At 50.2% G+C, this 20,044-nt stretch overlaps 1 long non-coding RNA gene across 1 annotated transcript; it reads right to left on the bottom strand.

Annotated features, from left to right (window-relative positions):
- Nucleotides 1–4,930: 4,930 nt before the first annotated feature.
- Nucleotides 4,931–19,039, bottom strand: LOC123615550 (uncharacterized). Its single transcript, XR_006723206.2, has 3 exons — nt 18,905–19,039; nt 8,034–9,082; nt 4,931–7,885 (listed from the first exon to the last, which is right to left on the bottom strand). It is a non-coding gene; the product is annotated as an uncharacterized LOC123615550 (long non-coding RNA).
- Nucleotides 19,040–20,044: the final 1,005 nt, after the last annotated feature.

Here is a 20,044-nt window from a genome sequence, read left to right as displayed (position 1 = left end):
TACAAAGGGAAAGACTCGGTCCATGGTCCTACAATAACCCTAAGACCCTCTAGCATCAAAGACACCAGCAGGAAGGGAAAAGATAAATAAAGAGGTGTGGAGAGACACCTGCAGGGAATTGTCCTACAAGGGGCTCCTCCCTGGTGCACGCAAGGGTTAATTAATAGCAATTAATTAGGAAAATGACAGTCAAATTGAAAATGGAGAGATTTTAGGTGGATAAATCCATGAATAGATACTCCAGTTTACTGATAATTAAGGAAAGTTAAAGTCACCATACCATGGCCCTATACACGCCAGAATGGACCGAAATGGAGAAGGTGGACAGCACCCAGCTTCGGTGCAGAGTGAGTGGACAGAGCTCTCATACGCTGCAGTAAGAGCTTCCATCAGTACCTCTCTGGAAGACAGCTTGGCATCCTTTATTGAAGCCGAGGACGCTAACGACGTAGGACCAGCGGATGCAGCTACGTATCTTCTCAACAGAACTGCTTGGACACGTGCACCAAGAGGTTCACGCAATGACACTCACTGTAGCGGTATTTGTTACAGCCCCAAACTGAAAACAGCAAAGTGATGTCAAGAATAGAAATGTCCTCACAAGGAGCTGGGCTAGACAGGAAAGAAGAGGAAGGAGCTAAATACAGCAAGCCAGATACAGAAGGACACGTCCCGTGTGCTTTCGTTGAGATAAAAATCACACCCAGCAAAACTAAGCCACAGAGTTCACTTGCTAAAGGAAGCAAGGAAGTGATTTCCATCGAAGTCAGGATAATGGTCGCCTTTAGGGACAGAGGCGAAGGCGGGGTCCCCCGGGAGAGGCAATGCTGTCCTTCTTGAGCTGGGTACCAGTTATGTACGTATTTACTTGGTGACACATGATCGTTCTGCATCATTTTCTGGTTGTGTTTTATGTTCCGCAGTGAAAGGAAGATAAAAGGAAATTTGCATCAACACCATTCAGTGAAGCTGCGGGGACTACGTTGCCCAGGTTCTTACTCTCCTTCTCACAATCTGCCTGAAATATTTGAGTTGTTTTGAAAGAAAGAAAACTGTACTGTTCTGGGATCTAAGAAAATTTTTGCTGCTTTTTGTTTCAATGCTAAGGGCTGTTTTAGGAAAGAAAATCCATCAGACATTTGATAAAGATTATTAGTCCTCAGACAGGGACTCAACCGGTGGCAACAAGCAAGACCAGTAAGACGAAGGAGGGGCAGCTCTGATCCTGATGCGGGACAAGTGGTCTCAGTGACAATGACTAGAATAAACGTCCCTGAAATGTTTCCTCCAAGGATTTTCTTCCGTCATCTGTGACGCAAGAAGGCAGAAAAGAGCGAGTGGAGACACCAGAGCACTGCGAGTGAAGGCTTTCACTGGCCTCCCAACAAGGAGGCCAGAGCTGTGGGGGGACGCCCTCCTCCGTCTAACCAGGGAAGCCAGAGGGACAGACGTTAGACTTGACAGCTAGGCGGGCAGCGAAGACGAAAGTGGCTGCCGTGTCTTTAAAACCAGCCTGAGAGCAACGACCTGAGAACAAGGCACCGTGAGATGCGCAGAAGGACGGCTGCAAATCAAACATGTGCTGCAGCGACGGCTGGAGGTCACAGCCGAGGACGGGCTGCGAGCATGGCCTGTTTCACCGTGGGACTAAGACGGAAGCAAAACCAGAGTGACGAGTACATAACAGGATGCCACAGGAGGTTAGAGGCGGCACAGGGTTGGAGAACAATCATCGAGAGGGGAAGGTAGCTGCAGTTCTACCGACATCGTAAGCGTGCTGGCTTCTTCATCTTGGAGAACCAGGAATCAAGAGAGATTGGCAAAACTGCTGAATGACTTAAAAGAGAAGTAAGCTTTTTTAAATGCAAAGGGAAACCTTAAAAAATAATTAAATAAGAAAAAATACCGTATGATATCATTCATACGTGGAATCTGTGCAAACTGCCTCTGCCCCCTTAGACAGTCACAGTCAACTAGACAGTGAGAGAGGTTCTTCATGAAAAGAGAAATCGTTATGGAAGTTTACAGCAAGTGTTTGCCAAACTTGTTTGAGCAGAAAACGCATGTTGAAGAGCACCTGTGGCGGGAGGTCCGCCGTCGTCTGGCTGCAGGTGGGATCCGCAGAGGAAGCCGTGAACTTGAGAGCCAGGTGCCCCTGGGTCCAGACCCCAGCCTTGCCGCTGGCTACGCGTGGGCCCCAGTTCCTTCACCTAAAAATTAGCCGTCATATTACCTCCCAGCTAGGGTTAGTGTGAGGGTGGGTGGAAGACGAGGGAGAGAGCGCACAGTGTGACAGGTGATGCAAACTCAGTGCAAGGGCATGGGCGGGGCGTCACCTAATCAGAGCCCAGCGTGCCATTCTGATCAACAGTTTGCGTCAGGCGTGGTGAAGGACTCCTCCGGGGACCTCTTCCGGGCCGATTTTGCTAGTGCCGACGGCCTCTGCCTCGGGCCACTGAAATGCTTTGGGACGGACTGGGAGAGTCTGGTTAAACTCATTCTGCCTGATTCTCATCTTAAGGTGTTGTGCCGTAGAAACCCCAAGGACAGTGCAGACCCCACGTGGCTTCAGGCTGAGCATCCCGGGGGCGCAGCTGGTGGCCTGTGTGCCGTGAGACAGCGCTTCCTCCTCCTCGCTCCGGGTGAGTCGGGTGGAGGTGCGCTCAGCTGCCGAGGCGTTGGTTGGCCCTTTGCAGGGTCTGGAGCTCGGGGACGATCTTCTTCAGCTCCGTGGGGCCCTGGTTTAGAGTCTGGGAGCCCCGGTTGGGCTTCCCATATTCGAGAGATACCTTAGCCAGTTTCAGGGCATCTGCTCTGACGGTCTCCTTGACAACCCCTGGGAGCCCGGAGTGAGCAAGTGACAGGCCTGCCGGCAGGGGGGGCCATCCCACTGGAAGAGCCGCCCCTCCCTGGCTCGCAATCAAAGGCTGCGCTCGGCACCCGGGAATCCCGCCAGCCTTTTACGCAGGTACACGCAAGCTTGTTCCCGGCACAGGAGCGGCCCTGCTGGCAACTAACAGTCACCCCTGGTGTCTGCCTAACGCCCACGAGGTCCCCGAGAGGGGCTTTGTGGTTCCCATTTTGCAAATAAGCGAGAGACAGAACTTGACCAGAACAACCACCACAAAGAGGAATGGAAGAGGAGGGAAGGGAGGAGAAAGGGAAGAAGGACAGAGCTGCCGCTCTGTATTAGATCACAGATGTTAAAAAACACTGGCGGCTACTGTTACCGTCTCCCGCCTCAGGGGCAGAGTCTGAGACAAGAAAGAATTTGCTCAGAACGCCCTGGAGGACGTTGCCACCGCTCCCCAGACCCCTCATTTTTCTAATTTCCCCTTAGATGGCCGACAGCTTGAACGTGTCCCACACGTGAAAACCACAGGAGGACAAGGCCGCGTGGCCACGTGGGACCCGACCACCAGCCTCCTTTCCTGCTTCTTCACCGGCCTCAGAGGATGCCTAAGGCTCTTGAAACCAAATCGTCCGTCTTGGGGGGCCTTTTGAGCTACCAAATATGGACAAAGAATTAACAAGTAACACACCATCTACTGTAGGAAAGATAGCTTATTTTAAAGCAACAGCAAAGAATTTGCATTGAGTGCAAACTAAATGCTTTAGTTTGGTTCATTCTAAAAACAGAAAACTAGAAAGTGGTGTCTGATGGTTTGTGGATGCAAAGGAAACAAATCGTTCTTGGGCAAAACTGTCTTTGGCCAGATTTTATGGCCGACTCAGAAATTCTTAAAGGGCAGAAGGTGTTAATACGATGGCGATGACTTGGAGCTGTTTGCTGCGCAGCCCCACGCCAGCTCTGGCTGAGTTTCTCATCAAGGAACAACCCTGCACGCTATCCAAGGAGGGCAAGGGCCCACTGCTGCCTCATCGTGGCATGACACGCCGGTCCCTCCATGCCCTGACTCACCTGGAGATGTCCACAGGCGGTGACATCATGGCCTCAGAGCAAGTGGGGAGACGCCCGTGGCCGGGGGATGGGCTGGCTGTTACCTGCCCTGCCCCCAGCCTCTGAGCTCATCTTTCTGTGCACACAAAGAGCTGGCAAGTCTCAACCAAATTTAAAAGTGGCATCTCTCACCCTGCCAATGTGAAGTCATTTTCCTCTCGGAGCTCAGTCAGTCCCACAGCTACATCACAGGAGGTAAATAATGACAATGGTAAACAGTAGACAATGGAATCACATCGGGATGTAGTCCCAGGGTGATTCTGTTATTTGCTTTACTATCCCAGACGTTTCCCAGAGGAACACGCGTATGTTCCCTTAGATGCAAACAGAATAATAATGGTTCCCATTATCAAGCACTTGCTATGTGACAGGCGGCCTATACACTCTTCCCCTTCCATCCTGAGGCAAATTTAATCAGTAAAGAATAGCAGAGACTGTTCCATTCTGTGTTTTACAGATGAGGACACAGAAGCCGAAGGAAGTGGAATAGTTAACAAAATCTCCCAGCTAACGAATGAGATTCAAGTACCAGCCTTTCTGGCCCTCAGACATCCTGCCGGGCACTCCACCTGCAGCCTGACGTCCAGCACCAAAAGCAGCCCACAAGCCACGCCCACCTAGCCAGGCCTCTGCTCCAATTCTCGCCTCCTGGGAGAAGTGTTCAGCCTTATAGAGTTTCTCCAAAATGCTCCACTTTGTTCAGATCAAGAACACCACCGAGAGAGGTTAAGAACTTTCTGCACCAAGAATCGTCAAAATGTTCCCTCTGCTATATAGTGTATATAAAATATAGACCATATATAAAATGGATAAACATCAAGGTCCTACTGTATAACACAGGGAACTGTATTCAATTGTAATAGACTATCACAAAAAAAATCTGAAAAAGACTATATAAATGTATATATATATATATGAATCACTGTGCTGTACACCAGAAACTAACACAGCATTGTAAACCAACTATAATTTAATTTAAAAAAAAAGACCAATCTGCATTAGGAGTAGTGAATGTAACAGGATGGACTGTCCCTAAGATTTCATTTGTATGGACATGTACGTATCCAGACAGTGGTTTTTCTCTTAAGTGGCTCATCCTACCTGCTACGGGTCGTTGTAGGTGCTCGTTCACATACAGCAATACTTTCACATAAACCCAGCTTCCTAGAAACCTGGTGCCTCCTGGGTTGATCAACGCCCCCGCAGAACAGCCATCAGAAAGCGCAGTCTGTGTCGCGACGACCTTCATTGTCCTCACTGCCCAGTGGACAGGGAAAGAGGGAAGAAGTGACACACGTGGAGGAAAAAGATGCTGGGGGGTCAAGGCTGCAGGTTTTCAGGAAGCCAGGAGCTTCTGGGTCTGAAGAAGTGATGGAGAAAAGCTTCACGGAGCCCTTCAGCTCCCAGGCCAGGGATGTTCAGCTCTGGGTGGGGATGGGGGACCTCTGGGTACCCGTCCTGCTGGTTGGTGTGGTCACTGTCACTCAGCTCAGAGCCAGGCTCACTGACCTTGGTCCTCTGCCCTTGGAGGCCTCTAGCCTCTCACCCGGGCATGAACTGATCTAAGTCCCTTGGCAACAGGAACACGCTCACAAGTAAGGTGACCTGCCTGGGTCCACAGGGCTCCATCCTGCGACGGTTCCTCAGGGGAGATGGGTACGAGAAAAGCCACATCATCGGCAGGAATATTGCAGTCTTGCTCCCTAAAATGACCCCCACCTTAAAACAGATCTGTGAAAACTGGGGGTGGGCTTGTGCTAGTTTCAATACAGCAGCAGCTCTAAAGGAGAGGCAGCCTGGAGGCAGGGGAGCACCCTTGGCGGCCTCATCTGCCTTCACCACCACCGGCCGGTTGGCATCACCCACCGGCTTTGGATCGCAACTGCCTGAATTGCGGGCGCAGCCGACCAAAGGGAATGCAAAGCAAATCCATCCAGCTGGGATCCACTCGCTTCCCTCTCTGCTGCCCCCTTTGTTTCTTTCTTCTGTTTTAAACAGGAAGCTAGTGCTGCAGCCACTGGGGCAAACCCCGTGGCCTTCTTGATACACTGAAAGCCAACTGGTGTGTGGAGCAGCAAGGCCCTGTTTCACTGCCGGTGGGAACGCAGATGGTCCGGCCACTGTGGAGGACAGTCTGGCAGCTTAACAAAATGAAACACGCTCTTATCGTATGATCCAGCAATCATATTCCTTGGTATTTGCCTAAAGGACACAAAGACATGCCCACAGGTGTTTATTGCAGCTTTACTCATGATTGCCCAAACTCAGAAGCAACCGAGATGTCCTTAGTGGGTGAAGGGACACACAGACGGTAGCTCATCCAGACAGTGCAATATTATTCGGAGCGAAAAAGAATTGAACTACCAAGTCATGAGAAGACATGGAGGAATCTCACATACACGTTACTAACTGAAGGTAGCCAGTGTGAAAAGGCCACGTACGGTGTGATCTCAGTTCTGTGAATTCTGGAAAAGGCGAAACCACGGAGACAGAAAAAAGATCAGTGGTTGCCAACGGTGAGGGCCGGGGGACAGATGAGTGGGTGGGGCACAGGGGATTTTTTAGGGTGGTAAAGCTGTTCTGTAAGATGCTATAATGATGGATACACGTCATCATATGTGGGTCCAAACCCACAGGATGTACAACACCAAGAGTGAACCCTAACGTAAACTATGGGCTCATATCAATGTAAGTTCATCTGTTGTCACACAGGTACCGTCTGCGGGGAATGCTGACAAGGAGGGGCACCTTGCATGTGACTGCAGGAGGCCTGTGGGGCATCTCTGTACCTTCCCCTCAATTTCTCTATGAACCCAAAACTGCTCCCCAAAAAATTGTCTTTAGAAAAAAAAGTCAAACGGTGGATTCAGGAATCGGGAATAAGCAGTTGAGTTTGGAGCATGTGGTTTTTGGAGTGAGAAAACAGAAAGTTGCAGGAAGAACTAGCAGTCAGACCTCTCTTGAATCCTTTCTTTCTCTTCTGCAGACACAGAGGAGGAAGGAGAGAAACGGCCTGGAAAGGCCCGGGGCCCGCGGTAAATCGAAGCCACTTGTGGGCCAGTCTCAGGCCTGAGCGGTTTCCTCATCCGGGGCGGGAGTGCCGGCCGAGGCGACAGGATGAAGGAGCCATTTCACAGCCATTGTCCCCAGTGGTGGAAATAGATGTGCTCTAACTTAGTCCCTCAAACTAAGTTTGAAAATGCAGCTTAATTTTTTTTGTGCGTGTATATATGCATATATATATTTTTTTTAATTGAAGTATGGTCAGTGTACAATGTTGTGCCGATTTCCAGTGCACAGCGTGATGCTTCAGTCACACGTGAACATACATACATTGTTTTCAGATTCTTTATCGCCACAAGTTACTACAAGATGTTGAACATAGTTCCCTGTGCTGTACAGTATAATCTTGTCGTTTATCTGTTTTATGTATATACGTTAGTGCAGCTAAGTTTTTGTAAGTGTTTACCAGCCATTGGTTTTCAAAGTAATTAATGTTGGTGGTGTTTCCCCACGTCCAGATGTACACAGGCAGACTCAGAATGCGAGGCATTCAGAAAACACACGGAGCTGAGGGGTGATGCCGTGAAGTAAGGAGACGGTGGGACTAGAACGCTTCGTTCTCATTGGATGAAATGAAAGGATGCTAAGCTTTGCGGTGGTTCCGCAAGTTGGCCGCCCTGCAGAGTCACTGAGAGCTGCAAAATTCCTGGGGACCCAGGTCCCACCTAGACCCACTCGGTCAGAGGATCTGGGACAGGCAGCACAGGGACAGTCTTAATTCCCCAGGGGGTCGCGCTGTGCGGGCAAGGCTGGGACCACTGCCCGCAGGGTTGATGAGGGAACATCTTGTTCTGGAGATGCATGATGGCCATGAGTCCCGGCTGAGCCCTTCACCTGGAGCGTGGAACTGGGGAGACCCTTCTACCAGAAATTAGAAAGCAAGTTATTCTGTAGCTCAAAAATAGAGCAGAAGTGTTGTCACCAAGAAGGCTTGTTCCCCACCCCCCACGGCAACTGGGAAATTGTCGCACCATAAAGAGGGACAAACTGATGCCCAGAAAGCATTTACCTGTTCTGTTTTCATGATCCATCAGAACACTGTGATGGGTTTGGTCACAGAAGAGGAGAACCTGGAGGCAGGGAGCAGACGGGGAGCTGGCAGGAGCAGGCGCGCGTCAAGGGCACGGCAGGTGCAGGCTGAATGCACTGGAGGCTGGAGGAAGACGTCGGGGCCGCCGGGTGCCTCCCTCTGCAGCTGACATCATCACCGCCTGTCTGCGCACCGGGGCAGCCAGGGGGCAGCAAGTCCTGAGAGCACGGGCTCGTGGCGGCTGGAGGTGAGGGCAGAGGAGTAGCATACCCCGTGACAAGCACAGAAGTGCCAAGAAAACCAGCTTCTCAGCCACGTGGCAGTTTTCAGCCAATGGATGATATATTATCCTGACAGCACTTTCTCAAGGAGGCACCGCTGAAGGAGTCTTCATAGTGCTGTTATGAGCTGGGTAAGGAGCAAGAATTGCCTCTTTTTAAAGGAAAAATAAAAGCAAAGATGTGCCACAGCACGGGGTGTTTCAAACGCATCTTCCCTCTGGTCCCCACGGGGAGAACCTCCTCGCACTTCAGGGCCAGCCCCGAGGAGGGAGAGGGGAATTCATGGCGGTGGGGGTCAGGCAGGCTGCAAGTCTGCTGTCCTCTCTCACAGTGCAGACTTGACCTCTCAGGATGGAAGTGCCCAGTCTTCTCAGAGCCAGGAGCCCTTTGTGATGTAAAAAGGGGTGAGGACCAAGTCTGTCCGAGTCTGTGGACACCAGCAAATGCCCCGGCCAGGGCGCGTGTGTCCCGAGGGCCCCAGCCTGGACTCCACTTTACCGCCTTCTTCTTAGAAAGTCTTCCAACCCCCACTGTGCAGCACGTAAGTGGCAACTCTCAGCCCTGCCGCGAATGTGTGCCTGAGACGCACATCTGGATACAAAAGAAGCTTTAGGGGTAAATGCTGTGAGATGAAAGATGAAGGGTGACTCCCAACAATTCAGTGTAGCCTTTTCTTTTTTTCTCCAGGAAGGCTATTTTATTATTCAATTAAAAAAAAAAGGAAAACAAACTGCATTTCATCTGGGGCTGTGGAAAGAACATGAGAGGTATTAATAATATTTTAGGTTCCTGTATTTATTTCACAAGTAGTATTAATAATGATTGTTCCCCATCTACCCCCTGTAAGTTGTTCTTCCTGCCATGTCATACACCATGTTGCTTTTTTTAAGACAATGTCATCCATCACTTGTTCAGCATGTGTCTTTACGATCGTCATCAACACGGAAATTGTCAACACAAGAACTGAGCGACTCCGCGTGCTGAGTGTTCTTTTAGCCCATGTGTGGGAAACATCTTTCCCCAGAGAAGCTGTGTGTCTGGAATTTGCCACAAAACACGTGCACAGATAGATGGTCTTGTGCTCCAGCTAGCGATGCTCTTCCCTCCTCCTGTTTCTGATTTTCTGTGACTTACCTGATTCCAGATCTGGTCCTCTGTGATCTACCTGATCCCAGTGCTGATCCTCTAGGAGCTACTGGGTCACAGTTCTGATCCTCTGTAATCTAGCTGATCCCAGGTCTGATCCTCTGAGAACCTCAGAGCCCACATAGAAGAAGTAAAGCCACCAGGGAGACTTTTGACCCTCTTTTCCCACCTCCTTCGAGGGACCACTTTACAACTCAAGATGGAAATTGCAGGACCCCCGTTAGGAAGTCAGCTCTCACTTGGAAACTGCAGCTGATTTCTCATTTCATCTTTAGTGGTCACACTATACTTGTCCCCTCTAGCTAGAAGAATTTCCTCTGTGGATTATTGGAAAAAAAAAACAGAATTAAAAATATCTCACTTAAAAAATGGAATTTTCACATCACTGGACCCTTTAATATCTGAATTAGTTCATCTAAATGTCCAAATAAAATATCCAGAGATGATGTTTCTTTTTCCAGCATCCTCAACCTGGGGCCACAGCTCCCCCAAGATTCTGTGGATGGAATTTGGAGAAGAGGTACATGGGCACGGATGGAGAAAATGAATCTCTATTTTCGTTCACCTCTAACTGACACATCGTGCTGACTTCGGCTGTGAATGTGGGCAACAACCCACAACAGGACTGTAGCTCTCGTGGTCCTGTCACAGAGAGGTTCGGGTTCCTGTGACGGCCTGTGGATTGTGCACGTGCTCGGCAATCTCATCCTGAAGATGAGTCCGGAGGCCGCGGGCTGCCAAAGGCATCCAGGGTTCAAAAAGGGGAAAATGAATCAAGCAGGGCTAAGTAAGACAGAGACACCGCTCAGCTGGGCACTTAGCATGTCCAGACTCCTTGAAACTCGAGAACATGCTGGTTAAGATGGACCTCGCAGGGCATCCTTTACTTTGTGGTATATTTTCAGAGGTCATGCTCTCCTCACTGCAACTCTGCCACGGGCAAACACCAGGCAGCTTTCGTCACCCTCAGAGCCCTGAGTGCAGAGAGGTCTCGTGATGCCCACGGAGGGGCGCAGCTCACAGCCGGAGGGAGACCCTGTCTCCCGGCCCGCTGCCCCCCAGGGCAGGCGGCCCCCCTCGAGGTGCAGCTGGGCCGAGCCGGTCCCTTGCCTTCCTGTCTGCTGCCCGCCTCTTTGATGGGATCCGGAGTCCCTCACGTCGCGGCTCTGCGAGGCTTGGATGGGCGGCTGCGCTGCGCGTCCAGCTGCCCAAACTGCTCCTCGTCAGGGCATCCTGCACCTTCCTGGGGAGAATGTGGCTTCTCCAGGGAGGACCACACAGCCCATTTCATGGGTCCCGCCAGAGTCTGCCCAGAGGGAGAAAGTGTTAGCTGCTCTGAAACAGGCTGGCCGAACAGGAGAGGAGGGGTATGAGTGGCAATGGCAGGAGGAGAGAGGACAGCTGGGGGAGGACAGGGACAGGACGGTGAGGAGCACGGGCGAGGGAGGGAGAGAAGCGCAGGAGGCAGGAAATGGCCTAGATGGACCTGGCCTGAGGGCGGGGGGCAGGGGACAGGATGCGAGGCTCGAGGCCACTGCGAGCTTGGCCTGCCCTCTTTGCTGCATATCCGGGATAACTTTTGTGCTTTGCAATAATAAAACCCAGCAATCGGTAAATTTTGAAGTCCTCTGGTTTTCCTCATTTTCAGAGTAATTCTCTTCCTGTGCTTCTCTGTACAGAGACCAAGGAGACTGGTTCACATTCCATCTGGAGGTGCTCTCAGCCTCAGTTTCCCCGACTGCAAGGCCCCTGCCCCCAGTGTGACAGGGGCGGTGTCGGGGGCGGGGGTGGGGCACAGCATCCCAAGCTCCCTGCAGCCTTGCTACCCACCCCACTCCCTCTTGCCCTCACTCCCCTGTGTCTTCCCTCCAGGGCATCTGGCACCATCAGACATACCATGTAGGCAGCTTGCTTATCTGTTCATTGCGCCCACACCCCGGTCCCAAATGTGAACCCTGAGAGCCGGGCACATGGAAAGGTCCGGGCAGAGCTGAGCCCACAGCCCAGAGCATCCCTTCTGCCAGGACGGCTGCCCTGGGCTGTCAGAGCGAGCTGAGAGTGCCCAGAGCAAGGCACCTGCTCTGTGGTCCCCTCCATGTCCCCACCCTAGGCCTGTGCCCGAGCCCGCCCGGGGTCCCCAGGGACCAGCTGACTGATGCACATGCTGGGCACACAGTGGGCAGTCGTGGGTCATTTGTCGGCTCCCAGTTCTGATGGGGTCTCCCAGGTCCTGCCCTGAGCGTCGCACTTCGGCCAGGAAGGGAGAAGTGGGCTGTCTGTGCAGTTTGCCCCCATCTTTCAGGGTCAGAGGCCCAGAGGCCCGAGGTGACAGGAGTCAGGGAAGCAGCATCTTGTCCTGACAGCCCAGGGCAGCCATCCTGGCAGAAGGGACACTCTGGGCTGTGGGCTCAGCTCTGCCTGGACCTTTCCACGCTCCAAGCTGGGGGCAAGCCTCCTGTGGCTGGCGGGTCACACTGAGCAGGCCTTTTTTTACGCAACCCTTTTTGTGGTGGGCTCTCCTGCCTGGTGCCTGGGACATCTGCCGGAAATCAGGCACCGTCTGTGGGATTCCGCAGCCGTCTCAGCTGGCCTCCTGCTGCCGTTGACTGAAGCCACAGCCCGGGCCTGCCCCTCAGCGAAGGGCTGAAAAAGGCAGCTTGGTGTGGGCCTTCAACCAGCCCTGCTGATGCCATCCAAGGTGGATCGCGTGCAAAAATACAATCAAAACCCCCAGTTCCGAAATACCCCCTGAGGGAGGCGGCGGGGAGCCATGCCTGTGGCGGGCTGGCTGGGACCGCAGTGCCTGCGATTCCTAATTATAGGGGCGCTTGGGGCCGCACGTGCTGTGTGGGTGCAGAGGTGCGCCTGTCCGCGCAGCCTTCCAACTGTCGGCCTGGCCACCAGCTTCCTCACAGCATCAGGACAAAAATACAGACTTCCCTGTGCCCCAACGAGCTTTCCCACATGCGTTGGAGTGATTTACTTTCCTCCTGAGGGTCAGTTTCAGACTTGGGGTCAGCTGGTGCCCTACCCCCATTCGTGGATGAGGCCTGCGTGGCCTAAAAGAACAGCTCTCTTTTTAAAGTTTCCACTGCAGGTGGAAGACATACTCGTTAATATCTTTGAGGGGAAAGTATTTCTCAACAATATGTTGGAAAAGTAACATTTCCTTCCAGACTTTTCCACTCAAGGAGCTTCCCGTGTCTCTTCCTCCCACGGCTTCTAAACCAAAGTGCTGAGATATGGCCGCCGGGCAGTGGGGAGCTGCAGAAGGTGTCACAGAGCAGGAGGGGACCACAGGGGGATTCTAGAGACCCAAGGATGCATTGGGCCCACTGGAGTGTGACCTGCAGGAGGAAGGACCATCAGTGTGGCCTGGGATCCCTCAAGCGAAGAAGGAGCAGGGCTGACAGTGGTGCAGGAGAAGAGGTACCATGCCCAGGGCATCAGCCCAGGGTCCTGGGAAGGCAGCCCTGAGGATGAAACAAAGACCATGCGAGTCTCAGATGAAGGTCAGCGCAGAGAATGGGAGCGACCATTCCCCAAACAGAAGAGTTCAAAGGAGAGGGGAAAAAAGAGGAAAGTTCAAAAGAGTACACAACTCGTAAAGAAGAGGTTAAACTTGTCTGGAGGGCCACAGAAACTGAGACAACAGTGCAGACACGGTGTGGAGAGTGCGTTAACATCGCAAGAGGCGACAGGTTCTCCAAGGAAGTGATGGTTGAAAAAATATTGGCTCGTGATGCTCAGTGGAGATAATAAGAAAGAATCACTCAGAAAAAATAAACCCAGGAAGCAGCAGCAGGTCAGAAACAGGACCATCAGGAAGCCAGAGTGATGATGGTTACTGTCAGGGGGAAAGAAAGAGACCCACCTTGCTGGAGAAACAGAGTGCAGATAGTAACAACCAAAGGGCTGGAGGGGAGGGGGCCTGGGCCATGCGGTGGCCCTCAGAGCGGGTGGAGAGCCCGACGGTCACGCAGGGAGGGACGCAGGCGTTGCAGCCCGAGTCGCTGGTCCGGGCTCCAGACGCCACCGAGTCAGAGCCTGGAAGGTGAAGCCTGGCCCCTCCCCGGAAGGGAAGCCTTATCCAACCCAGGGTCACTCCAGCAGGCACCTGGGCCAGTTCCTGGCAGCGGGACCCTCCTTGAGAGGAGAGCAGGGCCCACCAGCTCAAGGAGCTGAAAACTGACGCTCAGCACCACATGCCAGAGGGAAGGGAGTACCGTGAAGATGTGCCAACCCAACCAGCGGGCCAGAAAACACCCGCGAACAGAATGAATGGAGAGACAGGAGGATGCATTAAAACCAGCCTCCTCAGTGTCTTCAGAGAAGGTCCAAGAGGGCTTTAGATACCCCGAGTAGTGAGGGGTGTTAAACCTCTTTGGGTGAAGCATCTGTCTCCTCTCGGTGGCGCCCTCTCCCTCCAGGCACAGACCCCATCCTCCGTGTCCCCTCTGTCCTTCATTGTCAAGGTCACGCTCTTCAGCGGGGCATCTCAATCAGCCAAGACAGCAAGGCCAGCGTCCTAAAAGGGACGCTCAGCCTTTACCTCCTCAGCCCTCAGCTGCTGCCTCTTTCCTCTGCGTCCCTTTTGGGGTAAAGAAATCTGAAGGTGAGTCCTGCCACCAGGGACACCCATCCCCGTTTTCTTTGACCCCTCTCCACCATGCTCTCTCCCAACTCCCCCCACCCCAGACGGCCACCAGCAGGATGCCCCTGCCCTTGCAGTCAGACCCAGTGTTGGAAGTGAGTGACTCCTTGTCCCTGACTCCCCTCCCAGACTCGGCTTCCAGACCCCACACTCCCCAGGCCCTCCTCCCACCACTGGGTGCTCCTCCCGGGCTCCGGGGCCAGACTCTGTCTTCCCGCCAACTCCGAAGTGCTGACCGACCTGGCTCACCTGGCCCCTCCCCATGTCGCCTTCTCATTGGTGGCCTCCAAACCTGTGCCTCCAGCTGTGAAAGGAAGAGATCCAAGTGGAGTGGGCATGGCTGAGAGAGCTCTCTAAAAGGCGCCGGGATGCCACTGAGGGCGTGTGACTCACGCACCCTCAGCCGGCTGGAACCTGACCTTTCGAACACTGCTGTCCTAGCAGAGACAGCCAGATCACACACCAGAAACTCAAGAGACTTGCCAGACCCTTACCCTAAAACAACTCCTGACCACCTGTCCCTCAAGGACAATCCCTTTGGTTTTTTTTTTGTTTTTTTTTTTTTGAGTTGGAGTAGAGCCTTGTGGTTTCACCTCAGATTCTTCCCCTTCCCTGGAACACTTCCCATGTTACTCAGATCTGTATCTTGAATGCAATTCTTAAGATCCACCCCCCAAAAAAGATCTTCTTTGTTCTTTGCAGCCTCAATGCTTACTGTTGTTTGACACAACCCAGTCTCCTGAACCTCAAACTCAATTTTTTTTTTCCTGTTCATGCTTCTCCCTTTATTTGTCAATAACACAAAAAGAAACAGGGAAATAACCCAGGGGAAAATTAACCCACATCAGCGATCAGCTTCCCAGAGTAAGCTTCAGCTCGTCCGGTAACTAACCAGCTTACAGAGCTCGCCTGCTCTGTGCCTTCCACACCAGCCGCCACACCACTGTGGTCCACCGTCCAGTCAACTTTGTCCTCGTCTGTCTCTGCTGCAGAATCTTCTCCATCCACCCTGTCGCCCTTCTCCAGGGAGCTCCTAGGTTCTTGCGGGCCACCCATACTGGCTCAGTCCAGCTGGAGCTCTGTCACCCCCTCCAAGACCCCACTGTCTATCTTTCTTCAAAGACTCTCATAGGTCAAGTCTGCCAAGACGAATTTCACTTGAAATGAAAGGTCCTGTCCTTGAGTTCCAAAAGTCACTGCACATAAACACAATGGAGATCTCTGACTAGAGACTGAACTAGAGTTCAATGTCAAACAGGCATCACCAACATGCCCAAACATGAACCCCACTGCGCTCACCCCAACCTCCTTCTCCCCACTCCTCCCCACTCCTCCCCAGACTGAACAGCGCCCAGTTGCTCAAGCCAAAAGCTTGGAGTCACCCTTGATCCCTCCCCTCCTCCACATTCCAACACCAAAAATCCAGTCACTGTCACCTCTTGCCTGGGCTATGTCAGTAGATGGCGAACTCTATGTGCTTTCCCTCACTCATCCCCCAAGAGGCCCCAAGGGAGGATCTTAACAGGCAAACTGGATTGAGTCACTCCCGGTGCATACCCAGGTTCCCCGCACCTCAGAGCTCCGCGTCCTTGTCATGGCTTCAAGCCCCAACATGGCGCCAGCACTCCTGCCAACCCTCCACCTTTTGTCCTGCCCTCCCCACCTGGGTCTGCTCGCTGTGGCTGGCACTCATTTTTGTCAACAAAATTTAAAAAAAGAATGAGAAAGCAGTACTGGAAATGAATGGAAACATACAGAGGAAATTAATACTGTCATACACAGTCATTGTTTAAAAGGCAAAATGACTGTATCTATAGAAAATCCAAGATACTGCCTCACAAATCGTTAAACCTTAGTAGAGAGCTCAGCAAGTTCACCAGATGAAGGGTCCACAAATAAAAATCAAACTTCTCTCTGCACGACAACAGCCAACTAGAAAACGTAATGGGAAGACAATCCCCAGTCGGATCAAAAGTATACAATACCACCAGGAAGTGTGCAAAACCTACCCCCCAAACAACCCATAAACCTGTACTTCAAGGTAGAGCGAATCCCTGAGTGTATGGAGACACACAGCATACATCTCAGTGCAGAAGCAATATGGTAAAAGTATCAGTTCTTCTCCAACTAAACCTTTAAATTCAGTGGAAGGCTTGTCAAAATTCAACAGGATTTCCTCCCAATATTTCATTAGGGAAAAATTTAAACAAAGGAAAAATTGAAAACATTGACAGTGAGCATCCATGTATGTGCCACCTCAACTCCTCTTAACATTTCACCATCTTTGCTTCATCACAGACTGTCCATCTACCCATTCCTCCATCCACCCATCAATCTGTCCTTTTTAATGCATATCCAAGATGCAGACGTCATTACATTTCACCCTGAACGTTTCATGCACATATCATCAACCAGAGTCAATAATTTTTTATGCTTTTTTTTTAAAGAAAATATACCAATTAAATGCCCAAGTTTTAAGTGAGCATTTCCTAAGGTTTGGGGCGGATACGCGTGTGTAACAGAAACTGGTATCAAGCATGAAATATCACCATTATCCCCAGAAGTTCTCCCAAACACCTGCCAGTTGATCCCCACTCCCCCTGTGACACAAACACGTTCTGAGTTTTTCCACTGTGGCTCTGTTTTGCCTCCTCTAGAACTTTATATAAATGGAATTTTACAGTATGTGCTCTTTCTGTGTCTAACTTCTTTCACTCAGTGTAATTATTTTGAGATTCAGCCAAGTGGCTGTATATATCCGTAGTTCAATTCCTTTTTTTATTTCTGCCTAACATCCCACTGTGTGAATGAGCCACAGTGTGGTTATTCATTCAGCAGCAGATAAATGCGTGGGCTAGCTCATAAGCAGCTTTTAAATGGAGTTGGGCAAGCTAGTTCTAAGATATTAATGGGAGGAATAATTATAACCCTGGCCAAGCAGAAAACTCTGAGAAGGGGACTTGCCCTGCCAGATATGAAAGCACATTTTACAGTTGTAATAATTCAAAGAGTCGGTTTTGAAACAGAAAAGGCAAGTCCACAGAATAGAATTTAGAAGTCCAGAAGCAGGCTGATGTATGAAAGATAAATGTGTTTAAATAAAAGTGGGCATTTTAACAGTCCTCAAAATGCATAGATACAAATTTGAAGAAAAAGAAAAAGAAAACTACATATAACATGGAAGAGAATGTCCTAAGAAAAGTGTAAAAGCCAGAAGTTATACATGGAAAAATGAATTAATTTAACCAGAGAAAACATAAAACCATCTGCACAATAAAAAATACATAAAAAATTAAGAATATGAGAGATAAATTGGCTGAAAAAAGCATAATGTCCTTAGATATTTTTTTAAACTCTTACAAATCAGTAACAAAAAGATAAATCCTGGAAAAGTCAGTAAATGAAATGAACAAGGTCACAGAAAAGAAGAAAACAAATATAAAAGAAATAAAGCATTGTCTTAAATGTTCAGTCTCATGCATCAATAAAGGATCGCAAAAAACAAGGCCACCAATGACAGCGTTTCAAATTGAAAGTAAACATTCTTGGCAAAAGTTTGAGATGTTCTCACACATTGTTTGCTGGAGAATCAATTTATAAATCCAGCATGACAAGCGGGCATCTCCGTTGACCTGCAGTCCCCCGCCTGGTATCTAGTCTTGCATATCTACAAAAATACTGAAACCTAAACACTGTGGCATTACAGAATTGAAAATAATTAAAAGGTCCATCAAGAGGGAAAAAGATTAAATGAAATGTAGTTTTTCAATACGATAGAATATTATTTATCTCCCTAAAACCGTAAGGGAGAGGTTGCAGACGAACACAGAAAACCATCTCCAAATTATAGTTTTAAAAACAGAGTCATAAATAGTATTATATGATTCAAAACTGGTGGAGGGGAAAATGATCTGGGTATGTTTATCGATGCAGAGGGAAAGAGCTAGAAGGCTGCGTTTTCAAGAACTGAATTTCCACTCTATTTCCTTTTCTACTGCTTGGATCTTCACGTTGGAAATGTGTTACTTGTCTGACAAAACTGTGTGTGTGTGTGTGTTTTAAAAGGGAAAACTGGGTGAGGAAGGTTTACCTTTTCTATGACTCTTGAATCCTAATAATTAAAAATTATTTGTAACGTTTATAAATAAAATCTTGGCCCCTTTAATTGCTTGAAAGCTAGAAATGAAGGATGAGGAAGCAATGGAATTATCAGCCTCCCCGGCTTACAGTCACGAAGCACCCCCAACATGGCGGGCATCATCTGTAAGTCATACCTGTCGCTCACCAGGACCCTGCAGAGGGGACACCGTTACCTCCACTTGACAGAAGGGAAATCTGAGGCTCGGGGTGTCCCACCACTGCCCCAGGCCTCTTGGCCACAGAGCAAGGACTGGGTCCAAAGCCTCTCCATGCTTCCTCTGCACCCCTTGGCCCCAAGAAGCCACGGCACAGGTAGGACCCCTGTGGAGGCACGGGCCTCCCGGAGGGACACACTAAGGACACTCTCACATCCCTGGTTGGCATGGGCCCATGTCCAAATGGAGTTGCGATCACAGGGGTGTTCATCTGGCGGGGTTGCCCCTTGGTATTGTAAAGTCAAGTTGGCCCTGGTATGTCGCCAAGATACCGCCCACCATCTTCACATACACACACACACGCTTCTACATTTATTCCTGGAATCTTGGCTACTTTGGGCAACAAAAGCAATTAATTATATTAAATAGTTTTGACCCTGGACAAAATTTTCAAGGACGAGAATGCATCCTTACCATTTCTTATACTTCACATGCAGCACACGGTGCTCCTGACACACAGCGTGTGGGCAGGTGACGCGAGGATGTGATGATGACACGAGGATGTGGTGACCCCTTGGCTGAGCTAGGCCACCCATTCTCCCAGCCCTCCTACCCCATCCTTCCACGCAGGGGCCTCGCCAATGCACCACTGCGGGTGTTTTAAACAATTAACGGTGTGTGTGGGCGGGACTCCTCCCCATCTCTGCCCACCTTTCTTTCCACTTAGCAACTCTCTCCCCCTCCCATTAGTTTGCCTTCAATATCCACACAACAGGCTGAGCGCCTACACCCCACGCCCAGTGCTCAGTCTTCCTTCAAGTTCAGGGCTGCCTGCACTTCCCTCCGTCCTCCCAGCCTCTCGCTCCGCCTGCCTTTCCCTGAGCCACGCTCCACCAGATACGCAGGAAAAATTATTTTCGTGCTTCCACACTGATGACAGATGATGTTTTCAAGTGCACCCTCTCTTGTAATATACCTGAAACCTTAAGAGCCAAACTAGGAAATTCAGGCACCAATGGGTACCAGTGAAATCCAGAAAAAGGAAATATCTGGGGGTAAGTGAGCCTTTTAGTCCCCTAATATCATCCTTTATCTCTCGTTATGTCTTTAACTGCTGCTCTAGTACTGCAGAGTTAAATAAAAGTGCACAAACAAAATATTGTCATCAAACTCCTCCCACACCGTGGCTCTGAGTCTCATGGCCTTAAATGCTTAAGAATTATACACTGATTCACTCATCCCCCAATTACGTTGTTAATCATCTTTCTTATGCATCCTATTTTCATGAGGATTCTAGAATATATTTTATTCATAGCTGTCTTCTATCAGCAGCAAATACATCCCAACTGGACCCACAAGTCCCTTACTAAGTTTATTTATTTCCATTTTTTAAAATTTTTTTGAGGGGCAGGTAATTAGGTATTCTATATTTATTTGTAATGTAGGTGTTGGGGATTGAACCCACGACCTACCACTGCGCTCTACCCTCCCAGTAAGTTTAAATCTTATATCGTTGTCTATTAGCCTGGGCATTCAGGGAACTTTCTTGGGTTCCAACCAGATGCCAGGGCATCATCCAAGATGAAGAGACATGGAGAACGTGATTGCCACAAC

The sequence above is a fragment of the Camelus bactrianus genome, chromosome 31, assembly GCF_048773025.1.
Source record: "Camelus bactrianus isolate YW-2024 breed Bactrian camel chromosome 31, ASM4877302v1, whole genome shotgun sequence".
Classification (NCBI taxonomy): domain Eukaryota; kingdom Metazoa; phylum Chordata; class Mammalia; order Artiodactyla; family Camelidae; genus Camelus; species Camelus bactrianus.
The sequence above is the reverse complement of the archived record's forward strand: the minus strand, read 5'-3'. Positions and strand labels throughout refer to the sequence as shown.